This window comes from Stegodyphus dumicola, chromosome X1 (assembly GCF_044657685.1).
Source record: "Stegodyphus dumicola isolate Sdum_Otavi_A_Nest chromosome X1, ASM4465768v1".
NCBI classification, from domain to species: domain Eukaryota; kingdom Metazoa; phylum Arthropoda; class Arachnida; order Araneae; family Eresidae; genus Stegodyphus; species Stegodyphus dumicola.
In genome coordinates, this window is record NC_140780.1 from 23,529,488 (window position 1) to 23,554,604 (window position 25,117).

The window sequence follows — 25,117 nt, forward strand, 5'->3', positions numbered from 1 at the left end:
GATTGAGTTTCAAATGGTTTTAGTGAGAATATTTCCTTGTTTATTGTGCTACCATTTACATTGAATTCCTTCATTTGCTTGCTATTAAATTGCACAAAGTTATTTTCCTCTAGCATTTTCTTGAGCAATAATTATAAATTTACTTTCTATTCGTTATCATTTCTTGCTAATTAGATTTATATCGAAATCTATAAGATGGATCAGAGAAACAGACTGTCGTGGAAATCGTACAGTTGCGCATATGTATATGGCAAATATGAAGTGGGTTTTTAGCAAGTTCTCCAAGAAGACATTATTATGCGTAAATAGATAGCACTCTTACACTTAACCGTAATTAATAAATCCAATATATTAAGAGTGTTTTAGAGAAGAGAAGTCTTTAGTGTAGTTGGTAAATGTTATAATAAATGCTTTGTTAATCGTTATTCTAATAAATCTGCAGGTTAGAACTGATATTAGAAACATGCGAGCATAGTAGATTGATGCGTATCAAATCATTCTGTTCCTATTTCTTAACTCAAAAATGATTTTTTCCGATCAAAAAACTTTGCGCTGGTCAACTGAGGCACATTTAAAACATTGTTGATATTGTACTTCATTTAAAACATTGTTGATATTGTACTTCATTTAAAACATTGTTGATATTGAGGAAAGGGGACCAAAAGTACTCAAATTAAAAGTGTCACCAATTTGTGTTTAATTATGAGATTTAATTGCATTAGTGATACTTTATTAAAAGTACAGATACCGTTAATTATTAAATTTAACATTTTTTTTTACAATTTCGAGTATTCGGCATGAATATTTTTTCTTAAACAACAGAATTTTAATCATAAGCGGAAGATGTAAGCATTTTTAATGATTTCTCTAACTTACCTTAATTGGAAACTACTCTTCTATGCTGACAGAAATGAGTAACTCGAATTTTCGCAGCATTTGAAATTTTGATTTCGTTTATCAGCTAAGTTTGCATTACTACGAGTAAAACAGGTCTTGAGAGCATCCAAGCTTTTAATATGGAAAAACATCAACGATTGTTAGTGCGCTATTTTATGAATACTTCAGTATCTGGAAAAGAATCGAAAAAGATATGTCTTCCATTAAACTCTCTAAAGTGATATTTTCTCTCATGCCGGGAAAATTCACCGATTTTATTGAATTTTATAAATCGATTTTATTGAATTTCATAAATCAATTTTATTGAATTTTAGAAAATGATTTTATTCAATTTTATAAATCGATTTTATTGAATTTTATAGTTTATGAGAAGTAGATATCGTTCTGTGTTATAATTATGAAGCAATCTTTCCTTCCAAGATTAGTTACTGTATGCTTGCTTATATACCAAATTCAGTTTCCATTAGTACTAAATAATGTTTACAATGTTTCGTTAGTACTAAATGAGGATTACAATGTTCCGTTAGTACTAAATGATGTATTAAGTGTAAATGCATATTCTGTAGCAGACCAAGGTTATGATATACGTTTCTTAGAATAAATACAATAAAAAGGACGTTTACTGTCTTCAAATGCCAGTCCACTTAATGCTGTATTGTTCAATAATGTACTTAAGGCAAAGTATCATAATATATATATACTCATTTTTATCAAAAACATATGCAGATTCGATACAAAGCTAATACCTAATGCAAGTCAATACAAAGTTAAATTTCAGAAATGTTTTGCTTTTATATGCTTATGAATAATACTATCAGGCTTAGAATCGTTCTGAAGCCTTATTATGGAAATTACCAATTAACATGTACAATCAATTTTAAAAATCCCACATTGATACATTAATATACGAATATAATTAACTTAATCAATTAGGAAATTTAAGTTCCAACAAGTCTGATGCCAAATCATGCAATGAAAGCTATACCATTTCAGTGGTAACAATTAAAATCAAACCCAAATTCGAATAAGTAAATTCAGATACCAAATTCAGTTTGGCAAAGCACAAAAAAAAATTGGTCGCTATAAAAAAATTGCGAAACGTGCAGGCAATTACTGTACCAATTGACACAAGTGAAAAAAACTTAATTAAAACACAAAAGTATAAACCAAAATATTGTGAAATGTATAAATGGACATTTAAATGCGAAAACAAAAGCGAAAAACGAACAAATTTAAAACTACCAAATAGAGCAAAGTTGTGTAAAAGTAAAATTCGAATACAAAATTACTTCAGAAACATGAAAAATTCGAAAAACCAATTTTATAAATTTTTAAATAATTTTAAATAAAATAAAAGGATTTTACACTTGTAAGGACGTCCTCAGCAGGGAACTGGTGTATAGAGAAATGTAAAAGAAAATTAGCCTGTTTTTGAGCTAACAAATAATCAGAATTCAGAATCAGAAATTTAATATTTATATAAATTTTAATCAGAAAAAATTAATTCAACAGTGTATTTACCAGTCCAAATCTGACAGGATGGAATCAAAAAAATACTTTCCTTAAATTTAAAGAAACTATAAGACCCAAAACGAAAAGTCACATACATAGAAAAATGTAAAGATTTTAACACTTTTTTAATTTTTTAAAATCATTTTGGTATGTGAAGTAAGTATATATGTATAGAGATAGATAGATAGATAGATAGATAGATAGATAGATAGATAGATATGTATGTATATATATATATATGCATTTTAACAAACATGTATATACGTAAAAAAGCAAATTGAAAATTAAAATGTGCAAACATATAAAAGATTTAACATACATTTAACTTTACATTACATACATTTAACATACATTTTAACTTTAAATTTGCTTTTTTACGTATATACATGTTTGTTAAAATTTACATATGCATATATATATATATGCATATATATACACATATATACCATATATATACAGAGAGAGAGAAAATAAATGCCAATTTCCATTTAATATTATAAGTTTCTTTAAAAACCTAAACCATTTAAAATTCCTGTACTTCTCTCAAAGAAGAGTCTTTGAGGTCTTATGTCTCAGGGGTCTTTAAAGCGTGTATAACCTTCATTTCTCCAGAAGAGAAAAGGATGTGCCTTTTGTTATAGAAGAGCAAAAAGGAATTACGGGATTAAAAAGATAAAAAAGAAAGGACCACAAAGACGTAAACAATGAATTTCACCTGCCAAGCAGTAGCACTGTGAAGAGGATTAAATGCTTCCTTTTTAAAGCTTAATATCGATTGTTTATCTTGAAAGATAGATTTCACATCGATGGTATTTCTTTGCTCAGTTTTTTTAAGTAAACAGAGTGTCTTTTGAAATGAGAAAAAAATTCGAAAGATTCGAAAAATTAAAAGTCGCGCTCTATGCTTACTTAAAACTTGGCAAAAAATGCTTACTGATCAATTCAGTCTCAGATGTTGTTCAATGCTTAGAAATAAAATGGTTGCTGCGATGTAAAATACACTGAGTATAAAAATGATATTGCAGCACCAAGAACAGATGGAACGGATTTCCTGAAATTTATGGACCCGAATAGTTCGGTAGTAAACAGGATGGGATAACAGTGCGCTGCCTACTGCAGTAATGAAGCAAACAAATATGCTATAGTATTTATGGGTACTGCTCGCCTTGTTTACTCAATCAGTTGACAAAAATTTGCTATTGTCTGCGAAGGTTATGAAAGGGTCTGTAGACTACGTCTGATGATGTGGCACGTATTTTCAGCTGGCAGCAAACCTGGGGATCTGGCAGGCCATAACAACACTATGGTGTTAGACGATCTTCCGATGTTTGCTGTGTATGGATGTGTATTACCTTGCTGAAATATAGCGTTTCTTGCATCAACTGAAAAGCTGAGCGCTAGACATATCAAATTCTCTCGAATTTATCTAGCATCTGTTAAGTTACCTTTGATACGTACGAAAAGAGACTGACTGTCATAATTATGGTTTCCTAAACATCATACCTTGTGTTCAAACTGTACACTCTTAAACATATTTGGTTCAGTTTTCCCGTTCATCACGCTGGCATCATGTATTCACCACTCGTCTGAGCTTAAGGAAAAATACGATTCCTCGTTAAAGATACTACGACACAGTTCTGAGTTCCAAGTTACTCGAGTATGATATCCAAGCTTTTGAATTGTAAGGATTATGTTAATTTTATTAACAATTAAATTTTGAGTTAAACTTCTTTCTTGTCAAATTCTTAACTTACTACTTCCGGTCAGAACGTAGTTTTAGAATCACGTTTGAATACATAATGAGGAGGAGTGGTATTTAACCGCGAAGTTCTACTCGCTGCGTTAGAGAGAATCAGAGATTCTGATTAGCGCGCGTCCGCCTTTTTGGCTACTCTCTCTCAAAGCTGTTATTACGCTCGGCCGTACTCAGGTCCTTGATAGCTTCGCAGTCATCTCGTATTTAAGGGGCCAACTCCATTAAAACTTTGATAGCTTCGGCTATATCTCTTTAGTTTAGATTAGTTTAAGTTTACTTCTTAGCCTCTTAAGTTCAAGCCCAAGTGTCGGCTTTTATTTTACACTCCAAGACGGAGTTCTGTTAAATCTTATTTAAATAATAAAGGGTTATTTACCCTTCCATCTTGTTGTTTCTTGTCACACGAACTCAAGCGATTATTCGCTTATCAGTTCTTAAGATTCTTCACGCTCAACTGTAACGTAGCATTTACAAGTGGGGAACTCTACAGAATCTTTTCTAATTTTGTGCAACAAATGCTTAGAATTTAATGCTTTGCCAAAACTTAAAAAATTAGTTGACTAGTAATGGTTCCTAAAGAAAACAGCTCTTGTTTCTTAAAAGTTTCAACAAAAATTGTAGGCTATTAATTACTAATTTGTTAAATCATGTTTTTAAACTGCCTTTCTATTCATTGCAAATAAACTGATTGATAAAATTAATGTGTCAAATATGGAAATTATTCGTATGTTGATGACATATTACTTTTAATTTATAATTCCTCACTAGAAAGGATTGAACATACTTTTAATACGACTGGAAATTATCATGAATAATTGGTGTCATGAAGGAGGCATTAAATTTAACCTTAAGAATTATTTTTCTTTGTTTTTTTGCTCGAGGTAGCAAGTTGACAAGACCAACTAGATAGAAATGTAATAATTATAAATGTGAATTTGTTAAACTGCTTAAATACTTAGGTACAATTCTTAATAAATAATTAATTTTCTAGAACATTTCAAATTTATACACATAATAATGGAAAGAATTTAATGTACTGTAGAGTCATTAGGTTTTTATGAAGCAGGAGATGTGAAAAATGTACAGTACCCCTGCTGGGACTCGAACCCTGGATCTCTCGTTAACTTACGTTATAACCTTAGCTAAATTGCATTTTGTTAGAGCTTGCCAGCAAGATTTTAGACTTTCTGTTGTAACATAAAAAACATTTTTGTAATAAATTGCTAGATATTGTAAAACCTGTGCTCCTGCTATTTTAAAAGCATTCTTCTTACAATACTAACTACTTCTAATCAGAAAGACATATTTAAATCTTGATCATAATTGTCTTGAAATGTTTCTTGGAGCATTATCGCTGATTTTAATTGTTGAAATAGAATAGTTAAGAAGGGGATATATTACTTAAAAGCGAAGGTTCTGTATGATGTAACAAAATAGGTTTTACCGAATCAGAACTAGATGCACATAAGAATAATACAATATCCCAAACCAAGAACAAAAGTGAAATATAAGGTACCAAGAACAATGAACCAATCCAGTATTTGAAAAAGTCCAATATTTTTCTGTCATAAGAGGAGATGGAATATAGTAACTCAGCTTAAACTAAACATAATCAGAATAAAAAAAGTCAAACTAGTTTTATTTTGGATCCCCTAAATCATTAGAAAAATGTCTTTTAATTGGCTTATTATTTATAAATGCTCCATTTTTTGTTTGTATATAGCTGCTCATGTTTTTATAAAGAATTAGCTAGATAATTGATTTATCTTCCTAACTCGGCTTTTTTTATTCTGCCTTGGCTTTGATAACTAGTAATTACATTAACTATATTACTCCGCTACATGGCTTCTACTGAGGCAGTGGCATAGGTATTTTTAGTGCATTTCTAACTTAACTGTATGTGTTTTTAACTGCATTAAAGCTTTGATTTTTCTGCCGCTTACAACTCGTTCATTTATTTGTAACATACCATTGTAACATACTACTTTTATTATATAGAAAGTTTTATTACATATATAAAATAAAGATTAATTATTCAGTTTTAAATTAGAAGTTAGAGGGTTTAACAAAGGATGCACAGAACACTAGTATAGCATTAAAGTACAAAAATAGCGCCACACAAAGAAAGGAAGGTAAAATGTATTGTACACAAATAAATATAACGTTTAAAAGAATTAATTACCATTTTTTCAAGTTCAGCTCTTTTTGTTACGCCTTATTGCTTACATTTACGTATGTCATGTTTCTGAATATTACTTATTTATACCACATTCTGTTTGCATACAAAAGATTAAAGCATTATAAGATGACCCTGAAAATCTGCAAATTTATATCTCATTCATTACTGAAGTTTTAAAAACAATGAGCGATATAAAATATTTCAGTTTGAAAATTAATTTTCAGGGGTAGAAAATTAGAATTATGGTGTAATAATATTCACATACTCTTCGATTTCAATGTACATAATACTATACCAAGGGACTCAAAATTCCATTCACATTTGATAATTCAATAATTCACTGAATAATGCAGTTAGAAAGGTAAAACCTGACACACATTGGGTTTTATTGAAAGCAAAAAAAGTGCATAAAACAGCCAACAGATGGCGCTAAATATGATAACAAAAGCAATAATTAGCATAATAATTGATTTTTAGCAAAGACTATGTTCTTTGTAAACAGATGTTCAACATGCCCGCCGTCATTCATCAACAATAACTGTAGTCGAGGGACAATGTTGTGAATAGCACTCTGTAGCATATCTGGAGAGTATGGTGAGAAATTGCCGTCGAATGTTGTTTTTTAGCATCCCTAATGACGTCGGACTATCGCGGTAGAATTGCGATTTCAGGTAACTCCACAACCAATGCTCATACGTATTGTGATTTGAAGACCTGAGGAGCGAAGCATGACTGATGTGGCGGCTCGCCAAACGATGTGTGAATGATATCTTTGACACGTGTAGCAATACGGGATGGAGCTACATCCTGCATAAAAGTCATAACTTCCAATAGGTGTATATCAACCAGACTAGGGATGATACGATTCTGTGACATGTCGCATCTGTCGCAACCATCACACTGACAGTTTGAATAGCAGAAAAACTCATTTCTTCGAAGAAAAAGGGTCCGATCACGACTGATGTGATAAATCCACATCACACTATGACCAACAGCCGGAGGCGAGGATAGAAAAGTGTCAGATTCATGAAAGGACTGATTCCCTCTCTCACTAGAGCTCATTTCATACACGATTATTATGCGGCATCACTAACATTTTGCTGCTCATCGTCATTTTGTCCTTTTTTCTGCTTTCAATAAAACCCCATTTTATTTCAAGCATGTGAGTCAGTTGTTACCTCTTTAACTACATTATTCAGTGAATTATTGAATTTTAAAATATTAACGGACTTTTGAGTCGCCCGGTATTTTACAAAACATTTCATGTTCTGGAAATAACGAATTCAGATCTGAAAAACATTTTTGGATTTCAACAAGTTTTCTCAGAATTGCCTGAAAAGCTTTCTTTGAAGTTAAAGACCTTTTAATGCCCTTTTCTAAGAACAATCTAAAAGTGTTTTTCAAATTCTCTTTAAAATAGCTTTATTTTATGTCTTTTCTCTTAATCCCAATTTCAGAAGTTAAAGCTTAAAATAACCTAGAAGAGAACGAATGAAAATAAATCCAACAATATATTACTTGCTTAAAAAATAATATTTCTGCTCGCTATAAAAGGCGTATAAAAAAGATACAAGGAAGTAGACTGAAAAAAGAAGTTATTTCGCCTACCTGATACTGTAAATCACAAGAATTCGTTGCGAAATCTAAAAAAAAAAAAAAAAAAAAAACTTTTTTAAGCTTCTCATATTTGCTTGAAATTTTACCTGAAAAGTAAAACTAAAGTATCTCAGAAGGTAAGTATAAGAAACAATTTTCTGTCATAAGATCTCCATCACTGGAAGGAAGATGGAATCTTTAAGAGTAACATATGACTTATATCACCAAGCAATCTTTGTGAATATCCATTTAGTAAACGTAAGACAGTTCCAATTTCCCAATTTCGGATGCGTTGCTGAGTGCGGGAAGTAAATCGAGACGAAGTGAGAATTTTGCAGTTCCTTTTTCTTTGCATGCTGCGCTTTACCTAAAAAGACAATACCTCACAAGAACACATGCTTGCTACTTTTTCTTTTAATATTTGTGAAGTAACTCGCCAGTATGCAGAGCTAGAAAATCATGAAAAGGCCATTTCACGATGTTCGTTATTTCCCAAAATTTATAAAATATGAAAATCCCAGTATGCATTTATATAATCTGTAGGTGCTGGCAAATGAATTAATAGAAAAATAATTACCCTTGTCACTAGATATGGACTCGTATTGACATAAATCAACGTTTATTTAATACTTTGAGATTTATTTACGTTAATAAAGACGTTCATGATTTCGTATCACTCTGACTATATAAGGTATTAATAGTTCATTAACATTTAAAGGAAAAAAAGGGCAGTTAACTATCAGTAAAACTATCTGCCGTTAGGCAAAATTCAGTGTATTTTTGGGGGGAAGACGGGGAAAGAGAGACCATGCAATTCTATCAAAAAAGGTTCAACCGCCGATAAAGGTGTAAATTGTTCAAAATATAGTTTTCACTCTCAATGTAAATTAACCGAAATTTATGTGGCTTCAGTTGTTCAACCGTTAAGTGCTGTCCTCATGGAGAGGAGAAATTGCTCTCTGTTTCTAATCGAGGCATTAAGTTTCTACATGTTCTATTTCAAAACTCATTTTAGGTTCTCTTATTTGTGTAATGATATCACACAAATACTTATTTTTCTTTTCTTTCTTCGCTCTTTTTTCTCTCTCTCCTTTTTTTTTAGTCCAAAGGGACCTTGTTCCTGAAGGACTATTGCTTTCGTTTTGCGATTTTGCGTTGAATCACTATAAATGTCCGTTTCACTTTTCAAACTGTTGCCACCAAATGTTAGAGTCCTGCATTATATTTGAAGAAATTAAATAATGAAAAATCTGCATAAATGTATGTCTGTTTCTCGCATTATGGTAAAACAACGGTACATAAAGCCATCGAATTTTGAATGACGTAATCCTCCTACGAATATGGGCATGTGGAAGATCAAATTTGGAATCTATTTTATTATCGATTTTCTATTTTGTAAAACTTTAAGGAATTTTCGAGTAACAAACTCAACGATTTAAAAGCGAGCAATGGCAACACTCTACGGCGAAGAAAAAAATCTTTTTATCTCCAGCGGGCGGGGAGCTGTGTATCGGAAATTCTAAAGATATGCTCATTTTAAAATTATTTTGCGACATTGCTATTGAACTGAAATTTATGGTTTAAGTGCGAAGAACATGATATTTAATAAATAAAGGTAGCCCACAAAACGGTAAAAAAAAAATCCCCTTTAGACGTAATTTAAAATCTGAAACCTTTCAGATTTCACTTCTTTTTTCTTTTTTTTTTTTTTTTTTTTTTTTTTTTTTTTTGCTGCTGTTGTTAATTTTATGCCCTTTTCGAATATATTAATTTTCTTATTTTACGTGAAAATTATTATTGCTAGGCCATAGTAAAGCTCAAAATAACAATGATTACATAGTTAAAAATATACAGAACCTAAACGGATTATCACATCAAACATAAAAATCTGCAGCTAGGGCAAATTAACATTGCTGATTTATCCCTTAAAATATTTTGAAAGTTTTCGAATTATTGATAATATGAATTAGTCGAGGCATAATAGACAGAATTACTTAATAAAATAAAATTATACAATACTTTATATTAACCATGAATATGAAATACTTTTTATTCATATTATATTTTGAGACAATTTTATTCATTTCATTATTTACCAAGAACGTAACAATGATAGTACTAACGATTTCAAGCGGTCGGTTTTGAAAATTTGTTGAAGTTTCGAAGAGGCTGATTAATATTCACTAGATTGTTTTGGTCTAAACTTTAAAAAAAACTGAAAACCATTAACCTCAAAAAAAATTTTTTTAATGCTGCTTACTTGTGAGTTCGCAGTGTTATCACTTTACATTTTTCTAACATTTTGCCTAATAATAACCCTTATAATAAAACGAAAGGTATAAGTAATGCGTTTAAAAATATATATATAAATAAGGCGGAATCTTTATTCAATAAATTTGATTAAGTTTACTTAACTTAAGTTTGGTTTATATTTGTAGGGAATATTTTGGAGAGTGTCCGTTTCTATTAAATTAATTACGATGTATTAAAACTATGCTGCCTTCGAATAACATCTCCATCTTGTATTTCGAATTTATGAGCCATATTTCAAGCTTTTGGCTTCATTAGTAAACTTATATGTTTTGAAATTTATCCCTTAAATTCTGTCAAAGTAGATGATAAATAGGGAAACGTGGGAAGCAGTTAGAATGGCAAGTAATTAAACTAGCTTGCTTGCAATAAGTTCCAATTCATAAATCATTTGCATAATAATTAAGTCTGGAGAGCGATATTCTGCTCAGAACACTTATATTAATATATAAATCTGTGACTAGATCTCCTCGACATTGAATTGAATTTCCCTTCTCACAATGAATAAACGCAGTAAAGAACTGAAAGATAACCAATTGAAAGATAAACTGTTACTGCATTTAGGAATCTAGTGTACTCTTTGGTGGGTGGAAAATACTCCAAGAGAATCATCTAACTGTGATAAGGAAGAATGCTGTAATCTGTTACGCTGTCTCTTTCAAACAGATCATGTGAATCATCTAAACATGGAAAGCATGTAATTATACCCGTGGCAAGAAGTTGTTTTAATCATTAATGCTTCTTACACTCTAATTATTAATAACTATTTCTTCGATTTAAATATTTTAAAATTTTGCTGTGGATAGCCTATATTTTTCCTCTTTACACATTTTCAGTAAAATTATCTGCCGTTAGGCAAAATTCAGTGTATTTTTGGGGGGAAGACGGGGAAAGTAATGTATGCGTTGATTTTCCTCTCATTTTCAAAAATCAGTGATCTGAAGAGGTAATATTTTTTCAGTTGAATTCTAACTACCGCGTTAATCATATACGTTGCCCCCGTAACATAAATTACAAAGTATGTACTGTAGGTACCATCCGCGGGTAATATGTTCCAAGATATAATGCGGGTATGTGAGAAAATAGAACATACATAACCACACTTCGTGTAACATACAAAACCACGTTTAAGCAACAAATTATGCAAGTAAACCATGACTAATATTAAAGAAGGAAAGAATAATATATTTATAGATTACAATACTCTAAATATTGCACTATGACGTAAAGTAATGCAAAATGGTGTGTTGTGCTGCACTCTGTATAGTATCTTTTGTATAGTACAGCCCACCAGCGGCCGAGCGGTAGAGTCGCTGAACACTGGTAGTTCGGTCCGAGGTTCGAATCCCGCGAACGGGCTGGCTCCATGAGTGTTTTCGTGGTTTTCCTCATGTGTAACGTGTATTCGAGCCAGTTTCCCTTAGAAAGTCCTCCACGAAGGCATCCTTCCTCTTAGGCGGATAGCCCTCGAGGCTTTGCCGTAATTAAATAACCTAACCTAACCTAACCTTTTGTACAGTACCTCTGTACTGTAATGTATTGCATCACGTGTAACAGTATGAGGTGCAGTTCTTATACTGTACAGTAAAATATACTTATTCAAAGGATGGTAACAATAAGAAATATTCCTTTTCCTAACATTAACAGCATCTAAACACATATAGTATCAGTAATATTTTTAGGCGAATAAAACTGCAAAGAGAAAGAAAGCTGCAATAACACGTTACTAATGAGAATAGGGTGGATGTTATAAGCAAAAAGTGAAAGGAAGTCTAAAAAGTAGTGTGGGTGCGGAAACAAAAATAAGTCCATATTTTTTTACCACTGATAACCGAGATTGCCTACCAATATGTTTATGACTGTCAACTTAGGTTGTGAGCTTAGAGTTTGAAGGGCTTCCTGTAATTTGGTAATTCAGTTCCGCAGTAAATATTCCCATTCCCCCTATTTAGTTGCCCCCGCTGAAAATGGTGGCATAGATACCTGAGAAGATAGCAAGGGGGTGATAAAAAGTAGAAAAATATTAACAATTCCTTCATTGTGTCAATGACTTTTTTGTCTCCAAAGTTGCAATGGAGATGTTAAATTTAGAACTGGGAGTTTTTTTCCCTGTATTTCAGAAGGCATGCAAATGAATTTATACACAGGACTGCTATTGGATCAGGGAATCTGACCTAACTTTTTAAACAGATTTCACATGGCACCCTTCCCAAAAACACACAGTCATTCTGTAGAGTCATTAGGATTTTTTGGAAGCAGGCAATATGAAAAATTAGCAACCGCCTTCGCCGGGAATCGAACCACGGACCTGTGGAATACTGGCCCAGCGTGCTACCGTTACACCACGAAGGCACGCTAGGGAAGTGGGAGAAATACCTTATATACTTCCCTTTTTAAAGGGCGACTAGGATTTTAGGGGACCTAGTCGCCAAATCCTGGGTGAGGAGAATCATCATCGACAACCCTTTTAGTTCGGGCGCCACTTGTAGAGTCATTAGGTTAACTGGAAGCAGAAAAGATGAAAAATTAGCAACCGCCTTCGCCGGGAATCGAACCACGGACCTCTGGAATACTGGCCCAGCGTGCTACCGTTACACCACGAAGGCACGCTAGGGAAGTGGGAGAAATACCTTATATACTCCCCTTTTTAAAGCGCGGCTAGGATTTTAGGGGACCTAGTCGCCAAATCCTGGGTGCGGAGAATCATCACCGACAACTCTTTTAGTTCGGGCGCCACTTGTAGAGTCATTAGGTTAACTGGAAGCAGAAAAGATGAAACATTAGCAACTGCCTTCGCCGGGAATCGAACCACGGACCTCTGGAATACCGGCCCAGCGTGCTACCGTTACACCACGAAGGCACGCTAGGGAAGTGGGAGAAATACCTTATATACTCCCCTTTTTAAAGGGCGGCTAGGATTTTAGGGGACCTAGTCGCCAAATCCTGGGTGCGGAGAATCATCATCGACAACCCTTTTAGTTCGGGCGCCACTTGTAGAGTCATTAGGTTAACTGGAAGCAGAAAAGATGAAAAATTAGCAACTGCCTTCGCCGGGAATCGAACCACGGACCTCTGGAATACCGGCCCAGCGTGCTACCGTTACACAACGAAGGCACGCTAGGGAAGTGGGAGAAATACCTTATATACTCCCCTTTTTAAAGCGCGACTAGGATTTTAGGGGACCTAGTCGCCAAATCCTGGGTGCGGAGAATCATCATCGACAACCCTTTTAGTTCGGGCGCCACTTGTAGAGCCATTAGGTTAACTGGAAGCAGAAAAGATGAAAAATTAGCAACCGCCTTCGCCGGGAATCGAACCACGGACCTCTGGAATACTGGCCCAGCGTGCTACCGTTACACCACGAAGGCACGCTAGGGAAGTGGGAGAAATACCTTATATACTCCCCTTTTTAAAGCACGGCTAGGATTTTAGGGGACCTAGTCGCCAAATCCTGGGTGCGGAGAATCATCACCGACAACTCTTTTAGTTCGGGCGCCACTTGTAGAGTCATTAGGTTAACTGGAAGCAGAAAAGATGAAACATTAGCAACTGCCTTCGCCGGGAATCGAACCACGGACCTCTGGAATACCGGCCCAGCGTGCTACCGTTACACCACGAAGGCACGCTAGGGAAGTGGGAGAAATACCTTATATACTCCCCTTTTTAAACGGCGGCTAGGATTTTAGGGGACCTAGTCGCCAAATCCTGGGTGCGGAGAATCATCATCGACAACTCTTTTAGTTCGGGCGCCACTTGTAGAGTCATTAGGTTAACTGGAAACAGAAAAGATGAAACATTAGCAACTGCCTTCGCCGGGAATCGAACCACGGACCTCTGGAATACCGGCCCAGCGTGCTACCGTTACACCACAAAGGCACGCTAGGGAAGTGGGAGAAATACCTTATATACTCCCCTTTTTAAAGCGCGGCTAGGATTTTAGGGGACCTAGTCGCCAAATCCTGGGTGCGGAGAATCATCATCGACAACCCTTTTAGTTCGGGCGCCACTTGTAGAGTCATTAGGTTAACTGGAAGCAGAAAAGATGAAAAATTAGCAACTGCCTTCGCCGGGAATCGAACCACGGACCTCTGGAATACCGGCCCAGCGTGCTACCGTTACACAACGAAGGCACGCTAGGGAAGTGGGAGAAATACCTTATATACTCCCCTTTTTAAAGCGCGACTAGGGTTTTAGGGGACTAAGTCGCCAAATCCTGGGTGCGGAGAATCATCATCGACAACCTTTTTAGTTCGGGCGCCACTTGTAGAGTCATTAGGTTAACTGGAAACAGAAAAGATGAAACATTAGCAACTGCCTTCGCCGGGAATCGAACCACGGACCTCTGGAATACCGGCCCAGCGTGCTACCGTTACACCACAAAGGCACGCTAGGGAAGTGGGAGAAATACCTTATATACTCCCCTTTTTAAAGCGCGGCTAGGATTTTAGGGGACCTAGTCGCCAAATCCTGGGTGCGGAGAATCATCATCGACAACCCTTTTAGTTCGGGCGCCACTTGTAGAGCCATTAGGTTAACTGGAAGCAGAAAAGATGAAAAATTAGCAACCGCCTTCGCCGGGAATCGAACCACGGACCTCTGGAATACTGGCCCAGCGTGCTACCGTTACACCACGAAGGCACGCTAGGGAAGTGGGAGAAATACCTTATATACTCCCCTTTTTAAAGGGCGGCTAGGATTTTAGGGGACCTAGTCGCCAAATCCTGGATGCGGAGAATCATCATCGACAACCCTTTTAGTTCGGGCGCCACTTGTAGAGTCATTAGGTTAACTGGAAGCAGAAAAGATGAAAAATTAGTAACTGCCTTCGCCGGGAATCGAACCACGGACCTCTGGAATACCGGCCCAGCGTGCTACCGTTACACCACGAAGGCACGCTAGGGAAGTGGAAGAAATACCTTATATATTTCCCTTTTTAAAGGGCGACTAGGATTTTAGGGGACCTAGTCGCCAAATCCTGGGTGAGGAGAATCATCATCGACAACCCTTTTAGTTCGGGCGCCACTTGTAGAGTCATTAGGTTAACTGGAAGCAGAAAAGATGAAAAATTAGCAACCGCCTTCGCCGGGAATCGAACCACGGACCTCTGGAATACTGGCCCAGCGTGCTACCGTTACACCACGAAGGCACGCTAGGGAAGTGGGAGAAATACCTTATATACTCCCCTTTTTAAAGCGCGGCTAGGATTTTAGGGGACCTAGTCGCCAAATCCTGGGTGCGGAGAATCATCATCGACAACTCTTTTAGTTCGGGCGCCACTTGTAGAGTCATTAGGTTAACTGGAAACAGAAAAGATGAAACATTAGCAACTGCCTTCGCCGGGAATCGAACCACGGACCTCTGGAATACCGGCCCAGCGTGCTACCGTTACACCACAAAGGCACGCTAGGGAAGTGGGAGAAATACCTTATATACTCCCCTTTTTAAAGCGCGACTAGGGTTTTAGGGGACTAAGTCGCCAAATCCTGGGTGCGGAGAATCATCATCGACAACCCTTTTAGTTCGGGCGCCACTTGTAGAGTCATTAGGTTAACTGGAAGCAGAAAAGATGAAAAATTAGCAACTGCCTTCGCCGGGAATCGAACCACGGACCTCTGGAATACCGGCCCAGCGTGCTACCGTTACACAACGAAGGCACGCTAGGGAAGTGGGAGAAATACCTTATATACTCCCCTTTTTAAAGCGCGACTAGGGTTTTAGGGGACTAAGTCGCCAAATCCTGGGTGCGGAGAATCATCATCGACAACCTTTTTAGTTCGGGCGCCACTTGTAGAGTCATTAGGTTAATTGATACCGGCCCAGCGTGCTACCGTTACACCACGAAGGCACGCTAGGGAAGTGGGAGAAATAATTTATAAACCAACATTAAAACTTAGGTTATTACGCTAAACTAAAATCGGTTTCAGTTTTTCAAGATGTGAAATCTATAATATCAATCTGATTCTAAATGAGCATTCTAAATTCTTTGCTTTCTTCGAGCTATTCAGAATGAAATAAAAAATTCTACATACTTAAATATATTTTCGATCACTGTAATTAAAAACGTCAATGATTAGAAAGGGTAAATTTCGATTAACAACTCATTTTCAAAATTGCTCACTCTTGCCAAAAGAAAAGAAGTAGGAGTGCGAGCAAGATTTATTTCATTAAATAATCAGAAAGCTTAAGATCGCTTAATCAAATTAATTCAGCTTCAGATAGAATTATTTATGTTTAATTAAGGTATCATGATAAACTGTAGAAAATTTCAAATGGATTTCTTCGAGACAAGATCTTTCCATGTTGTTCAACAATTAACAGCATTATTCTTTAAAAATTATCTCTGATGAATATATCATTAAACCAAACACCTATGAGTCAACAAACGGATGCGAATGTTCGAAGCTAAAAATATTTTTAAGGAAAGCTCTCTAATTTAGACAAATATTTTCTTTCTGCAAAAGAAATTAAAGGTGAGATAGGGTACCGAAGGTAGAAACATTTCCTAACACAAACATAAACACTTTGAAGAGTAAAATTAAATGAAATGCTTATTATGCTAACTTTTGTGTAAAAAATGCAAAAAGTAGGATAAACTCCGTTATAATTAAACGGCAACAAAGCTTTAATGTTCTGAAGAATTAGAATTTAAAGAATAAAATGAGACTACATAAAATAACACAAATTAATAACGTTTACAGCGATGCGCATGAAATGATAATCTGACGAGAAGAAGGTTTAAAAAAATTAAAATTTGGCCTATCCAAACTGTGACCTGTCAGTCAAATTTAACTTTCATTGTTTCATCATTTACTGGTTAGAAGTAAGCTTTATCCTTTAGAGTCATTAGGTTATTATTTGGAAGTAGGAGTCATGAAAAATGCCCTCGCCGTGACTCGAACCTCAGACCTCTCGAATACGCGCCGAGTGTGCCGGCCATTGCACCACGAAGGCAAACTAAGAAGGCGGGAGAAATACCTTATACCTTTTTCCACAAAACACATATAAATAATTAATTGTTTTTAATACAGACATATGAAAAAGCTTATTGGTGCTCTCAGATTACTAGAGAGTCGCCAATGCTAAGAGGAGTCTTGTGATTTTCAAAACTTACAGAATTCCCTTAGCAACAATCCCGAACGAAAATGATTGTTTACTTTTCCCCTTTCTCCTTAAAATTTAACTGGAATTGTTTAAAATGAAGGAAGTCGTCATGAAATATTAATAATCATTATTGATTTAGCAATGCAAAGACTCAGCAAGAGGGAAATCGGGAGAAGGACTTTCAGTTCACCTCATTATTGGATTGCTAACTGGACTTCTACTGCAGCATAAATGTTTGAAAACAATATTAAACCAATAAGTTATTGACGCCAGCTGTAAAATTAAACTGAAGATGTTTATACTGTATATATATCGGTTCATTTCAGAGACCAATAGATAATGGAAATGTTGGATTATACGACAGAAAGGGCCTCATTTCATAATATCCATAAGCAACAGACATAAAATTATTTAGTAGCAAGTAAAAAGTTCTTAAAAGGTATATCTATAGTAAATTAACAATAATTTTGAAAAAAAAAACTTAAATTAAGACTGTTATATAACACATCTAGCATCTGAAGCGATTGTTTCCTGTACTGATAACTGATGTATAATTATTTCTAAATTTATATCTCTTCACGAGGGATCATTAGTTCACAGCATTTTTATACGAACTGACTTGCATTAAAATTAATATTTAGGGAAAGGAATCCTGTAAAATTAATTTAAATAAGAGCAAGGTTATGTAATACTGCGTTTATCTCTCTGCGTAAAGGGTTGCAAAAATAAAAAAAAATTGTAAAAACATTAACTTATTTTATCAATGTAATACAACGATTGGTCATCAAAAGCGTAATATATTTTTCATTATAATTAAAGTATTCGTTGCATTTTACCCCGCGGGAAAGCGCGTGGGGTGTATCATACCCCAACCCTACATAAAAGTGGAATATTCCTAAACTTGTGAAACTGAAATTTTGTGCTGCTTTCAGTAGCTGAGTTTCTAGTTGTAGTTGACTTTCAGAACCGCTTTTTCTTTGCCTGGTTGTTTCAGAAAAAGATTTATCGGTATTTTGTTAGAACTGGATTATGACACACCCCACGCGCCTGTCCGTGTAAGTGTTTTTCTGACTGAACATTTAGTTCAGAAATTTATTTCTAGAGTGTAACAATAAATATTTCTACTCGCAAGTGATTTTAAAGTACTTGACATTAAATTCTTAAAACTTTCTAACTGCATTATGGTAAAAAGAATGAGTTCCTATGAACTGGAGATGCAACGCATGTGAGATTTATTAGAAATATTTGAAAGCGATGAAGATTGCATTTCGGAAACTGAAGATGAAACTAAGAATATTTTCTACAATGTTTTGGTTTCGAAAAAGATAAAACATTAATTCCTGATGTTCCTAAAAAAGGAAAAAGTGTTCTTATGCTTTCAACATTATATAACGATCATACTATAGATGATACTATTGGAGAAAAAGGAAACGTCAGGAATTATATGTTTTAATAATATGACTAAAGGAGCAGTGGATATGGGGCATGAAATGTCATCCAATTATTCAATTGCCAGAATAACAAGAAGGTGGCCAATGGTAATTTTCTTTCCTGCACTGAATGTTGCTGTAATAAATGCTTGAATTATATTACATTCAACTGCTAATCCACCAACCAGAAACAGAAGTCTGTTTTTGAAGGACTTAGCATTACAATTAATGAAAAAAGTATTGAACAAAGATCAGAAATTAATACTTTTCCAAGAAATTGATGTACTGCATGCAAAACAAAAGCAGAAGTTTCGACGAATAATTAAAACGAATACATGAAATTCGAAACAACTAAGTATGAAAGATGTGATAAATTTTTTGCCCTCGCACCAAGGACGGAAGAACGCGAATGCAATGTTTAAAATGTGAAAACATTCTGTGCCAGGAACATATGAATGTATTTCGTTCAAAGTGTGAAGAAATAAAATAAGCATGGTATATTAGAGATGCAGTGAAACTTAGAGGCATGATGATTATTTTTTTATTATTTTCATTTATCTTAATTTTAACTGTAAGATTATTTTGGAAATTAATTTTTTGAAACCCAATTATTATTCACTTATTTATAATACACGAAAACAAACAAAAAAAAACAGTTTTAAAACTAAATAATACTATTTTTATTGTATTTTAAATATTGGGGTATGTGATACCCCACGCGCTCACTCTAGTAACTTTTCTTGGTGCGACTTCCGCCGGGTTAAATTTCGTGAACAAATTAAAATCATTTGGAGAGAGCAAAAGCGATATTATACAATTTAATTCACTACAGATACTACATTCATTTAGTAGGATTTTAATTTATCACAGCTTCTCTAATTTAAAATATCTCGAAATATTGTTCTATGTTGTGTCTTTCTTTTTTCCCCTCCTCCAGATTTCTTGAATAAATTGGGAAGGCTGAAAGTTATTGAAAGACTTGTAGATTCTCTTCCCCCTCCTATGAGTTAAGAATCTGATAATCATGAAATTCTTCTATAATAAAATTATTTATACTAAGAAACAATTTTCTTCGATTAAGTATGTATTGCGAAGAATAAAAATGGCAAATATTTGTTAGGTGAATTTGGAAATAATCCCATTATTTCATGTTCAAAAATGGAAGAAAAATATTCTAAAAGTGCCGACAATAGGATATTCTTTTATAATCTCTTGTAATCTCTTTAAAAAACATTAGGGAAATTCAAGTAGGCAGTAGGAATTCATTTATTCACTTACGTGTAGTAAGTGTGTGATATTTTTTTTAATCCTGTCTATTTTAAAAGTTTTAACGGCTGCTGTGTATTGAATTACATTTTAAAAGAGAAGGATTTTTTAAAAATAATTCCGGCTCTTAATCGTTAGAAGATAGCGTTGTGCCCACACTGATAAGGAATGTTAGAAGAAGAACTTTGTAATTTGGATTACAATTATCGCACTGCAACTTTTTAAAATTTAAATGATTAATTAGATTAACGCATTCCTGTCGTACTTTAGGAGATCAAATTCATATTTTAAAAAAATACAAATTGAATTAAATTATGCGTACATGTGTATGCAGAAGTCGCATGGTGTAAAGTCTTTTCAAAGTAATCTTAATGCAAGAAATTCTAAATAAATCTTCTATGAGTATAAATTGAGCGTGATTAAAATAGAAGTTTATTACAATACATCAGTAAACAGGTTCCAATCATATAATGGTTTTATATGCTTAGAAACGGTAAGTTCTTTCAAAAATTAACGAATTATCGTTAACAAAATTTGAAATAAAACTCTAATATAAATTATTTATTTCCTAACTGTTTTGCTGATTAGGTAATTTAATCTTCTTGATTAATTATTACCAAATATTTTGAGACCTTTTTCCCGAAAATTTGACAATACCAAAAAAATATCACAGTACTTTCGAGAATAGTCTGCTAAAAATAAGAAAACCGCAAACACTAAGTAAACATTTATATTTTAAATTAATGGACAAATAAGCAAATTATATACAAATAAGCAAACTAAAATTATGAACAAGTAAGCAAAGTAGTATTTTGAAAATAATAATGCATTGAGCAATTTCACGAAAATCCAAATCACATTTTCCAAATCACTGTTTGGAGTTCGGTATAATCCCTTTTGTCCCTTTGTCTGGTGTCAAATTTTAATTTTAGTGTTGAATTTTAAATAATTTGAATTTTAATCTGTGTAGATGGTGTTGGCTGCCACTATGGTAAAATATGACCCCCTTTTTTTTAGAATATTTAGTTGCAGAGACAATTAGGTTTTATGGAGGGAGAAAACATGAAACATCAACTGTCACCATAATTCGAATCACGAAATCTTTAGATGCCAGCTGAACATCTTAAGTGATACTTGAAGTGAATTTCGTTACTTACACCATAAAAACATGCACTTTGGAAGGCGATAATTCCTTACATAATAATTTGAGAAAACTGGAAATTAAGAAATAAATTGATATCAAGTAAAGGATGGTATGTCTTTTTATAAATACCAGGTCTTTAAATCCTTAAGGCAGGTTTGCTGCCTTAAGAACTTGACGCTTCTGAAACTTATTATTGAACTTGACGCTTCTGAAACTATGCCAGTCTTATTGAACTTATTGAACTTGACCCTTCCGAAACTTTGCCAGTCTTATTGAACTTGACGCTTCTGAAAATATGCCAGTCTAGGTTGTAGAAACATCAAACTTTTTCCCGAAGCAGAAAAACGTGAAAAACCATCTTTGCTCACGCTGGGATTTGAATCACGTATTTTCAAGTTACCACCTGATCGTGCTATCACTCACACAGCTAAAGAACGTACTAGGGAATAACATTATTCCTTTTATTCTCACCCATTTAATGGGCTGCTGGACTGGGACACCAGTCCCAGCCAGTGATGAATTATCATTTTCCACATTTCAGTTTGAGTGTCGCCGTGCAGACATTTAGTTTTTTAATACGCAGGAGATGTTGGCACTTTCGTCGGGATTCCGACCACGGAATTTGGAATATGTCAACTTCGTCTGGAATATGTTAATTTTTATGATAATGTAATGTATTTGTACAGAATGTATGCATATCAGGAAAATGAACTCTTGTTTGTGAAATAAAGGTATAGAAAACTGTTTTTGCTTAATATTCAAATAATTTTGCATATGCTTATATGCATTAAAGAAACGAAAACAAAAATAAAGTGATTGTAATTTTTCTAAATGCGCTGTTAAGTCTACGACAAGTAAAGTTTCAACGGAAAAAATGCAATAAGCAAATAATAAGCGAAGAAAAAGAAACTACTTAATATAATGACTCTCCTTTGCAGAATGCATGTAGGATTCCTCACAGTGTAATGCTGAGTTACTGTTGAACGTGAAGAATCTTAAGAACTGATAAGCGAATAATCGCTTGAGTTCGTGTGCCAGGAAACTACAAGATAGAAGGGTAAACTAGCCCTTTATTATTCCAACTAAAGTATAACAAACATCGTCTTGGAGTGTACAATAAAGCCGACACTTGGGCTTTGAACTTAAGAGACTAGTAATAATACTAATCTAAACTAAATCGGCATATATAGCCGAAGCTATCAAGACTCTAACCGAGTTGGCCCCTTAACGTTAATAGACTGCGAGGCTATCAAGGGCCTAAAGCACGGCCGAGCGTAATAATAGCTTACGAGATAGTATCCTAAAAAGGCGGACGCGTGCAGACAGAATACCTGGTAACTCTCTCACTAAAACCGAAGAACTTCGCGCTTAAATACCGCTTTTCCTCATTATGTATTCAGACGTGATTCTAACTACGTTCTAGCCGGAAGTAGTAAGTTGAAGTTAAGAATCGACAGGAAAGGAACTTTAACTCAAAATGTAACTGTAATAAAATTAACATAATTCTTATATGCGAAATTAAAACATTTTTAAAGGAATGAAAAGTAAACGAAAATTTTAAATTAAATAAATAAAATGAAAATGCTACGAGCATCAAATTCTCATGATGAGCCATAGCGAAATTAATGCAAGTTCAATTTATTCTCAAAAGAAAAGTAATGCATGATATTCCTATAAACACACGAAGAAGAGTATTAAGAACTCAAAATGTAAAAACATGTGATATAATTTAAAAACTAGAGGCTCTGCTCCTTGCTCACTAATGTTCCCTAACCCCTAACTAATAAAACAAGTTTCGTGTGCTCCTGCGTCTTCACCTAGCTCGGCTTTCAAGAATATAAAAATGTGTCTGGGTGGGCTACCGAAAAGAACTTAATAGCAACACAGCATATCGCAGTGTACTGGAAGTTCTAAAATTAAAAAAGTAATAATAAATAAATAATTAAAAAGAACAATTACGTCCAAAGGGGCGTTTTTCTAACGTTTTGTGTGTTATCTTATTAAATATCATGTTCTTCGCACTTAAACCATAAAATTCACTTCAACAGCAACATCGCCAAATAACTTTTAAGTCAGCATATCTTTAGAATTTTCGATACAGTCTCGAGCGCTGGACATAAGAATGTTTCTTTTTTCGTACAGTGTTGCCATTGCTCGCTTTGAAATCCTTAAGTTTGCAATAAAAAATTCGTTAAAATTTTACAAAATATGAAATAGGTAATAAAACAAATTCCAAATTCCAAATTTGGACTTCCAGATGCCCATATTCGGGTGTAAACGTTCGTTATTCAAAATTTGATAGCTCCAGGTACCTTTGTTTTATCCCAATGCGAGAAACATAAAACATTCATGCAGATTCTTCAGTATTTAATTTCTTTAGATATGATACAGAGCTCTAGTATTTGGTGGCAACAATTTGAAAAGTGAATCAATGTTTATAATGAATGAAAGCAAAATTCCAAACCAAAATTAATAGTCCTTCTGGGCAAATTGCCCCTTTGGACTAAAAATAAAAATAAAATTACAAAAATATTATAGAATTAAAATTCATTCCTGTTAAACAAACACTGAATGACACACACCTTTGTAATTGAAACATATCAGCTTAAAAAAAGTTTACCGAATTAAAGAAATACAAGCAAAATTTGCATTAGGATTAGATTATTCATTAAATTTATTTGGAAAACAGCAATGCTTCTCTTCTCTTGTTTTATGTTTGTGTAGCTCAAAGGATAAAAAAAACCTGCCCAGGGGATAAAATAGATTAAATAATTGCTCTTGAGGAAAACTGTTTCAATCATACTATAAATTTCACTGAATGAACTCCTGTGTTGCATTAAGCTACAACTGCTTAATTTGCAAGCAAATTTCGAATAGCAAAATCACGCTATAGACAGCATAAATACTGGTACTTCTGAGCTGAGAGATTTTCTGGCAGCCTAATACTAAGCCTAATACTAAGCCTAATACTTCTTGAATTGGCAAACGAAATATATATTAGAAAGATGTCACCTTTAGGAAGTTTTTTTTGAGGGAAAATGAAAAATGGTTTCAGCGATAAGTGCATGAGTAAAAGATATTATTTAGTAAAATCTTGAACAATGACACTTGAATAAAGTCGAGAGAGTATTTCATTGGTGGTCTGAAACAGAATTTCTCATTGCTGGTAGAAATAAGAATAAAGAAAAGGATATTAGTAACATCGCAATATCTTCATTAGCGTAACAGTATTGAAATTCAAGCAAAAATTATCTTTAAGTTTGCGCTTCTAAAAATTTGGAATAAAAAGTATTCAGTTATCTACGTTCAGTAATTTGTTCAAACAGCCGAATTATAACCGAAATTATAAGCTATTCATTGTATATCATTATTTATGTTAGTTTGTTATTTAAGCTCATTAAATTTTTATTTGTTACTAACATAAACTATGAAATAGTCGCGTTTTTTGCAAATGAAGTATTAAAATTAATTAGAAGTTGAACAAATACTCAAGAAGTGAAATCATTGCATGCAATACAAGTACTTAAAAATAATGAAGATCGTAAGTAAACAGAAGTTGTTATTTCTAAAAGTTCCGCGAAAGAGGATTATTGAGCATGGCAAAGCATATAGCTTTATCTTCTTACAGAAAGATGCTTTCGAAGGGGAAGATGCCTTTCGGCTTATATTTACTCTGCGCGAGGGGAAAAACACATAAATCCTTACCGGACAATTCTGGAGTAAAACGCTAAATATTTTTATTTCTTAGGAAGCAAAGCCTTTATCCCTTAATGCAGTTTAAAATATCTTTTCGAACCATTGCATTGATTTTATTTAATGGGTCACAGTTAAGTTAAATCATAAACGCTTTTGGATGTGTAGAATTCTACTCCATTTAATAGTTTTTCTGGTGTCTCTGAACAGTTTTAATGACATGGAAAAAATTG

The 25,117-nt window shown here is 34.1% G+C and overlaps 4 non-coding genes across 4 annotated transcripts; all 4 read right to left on the reverse strand.

The window, feature by feature from the left end:
* Window positions 1–12,784: 12,784 nt before the first annotated feature.
* On the reverse strand, window positions 12,785–12,856 carry TRNAT-AGU (transfer RNA threonine (anticodon AGU)). Its single transcript has one exon. It is a non-coding gene; the product is annotated as a tRNA-Thr (tRNA).
* A 690-nt stretch (window positions 12,857–13,546) lies between these two features.
* TRNAT-AGU (transfer RNA threonine (anticodon AGU)) lies at window positions 13,547–13,618 on the reverse strand. The gene has a single exon. It is a non-coding gene; the product is annotated as a tRNA-Thr (tRNA).
* A 1,198-nt stretch (window positions 13,619–14,816) lies between these two features.
* On the reverse strand, window positions 14,817–14,888 carry TRNAT-AGU (transfer RNA threonine (anticodon AGU)). The gene has a single exon. It is a non-coding gene; the product is annotated as a tRNA-Thr (tRNA).
* Window positions 14,889–15,324: 436 nt separating this feature from the next.
* TRNAT-AGU (transfer RNA threonine (anticodon AGU)) lies at window positions 15,325–15,396 on the reverse strand. Its single transcript has one exon. It is a non-coding gene; the product is annotated as a tRNA-Thr (tRNA).
* Between the last annotated feature and the right edge of the window lie 9,721 nt (window positions 15,397–25,117).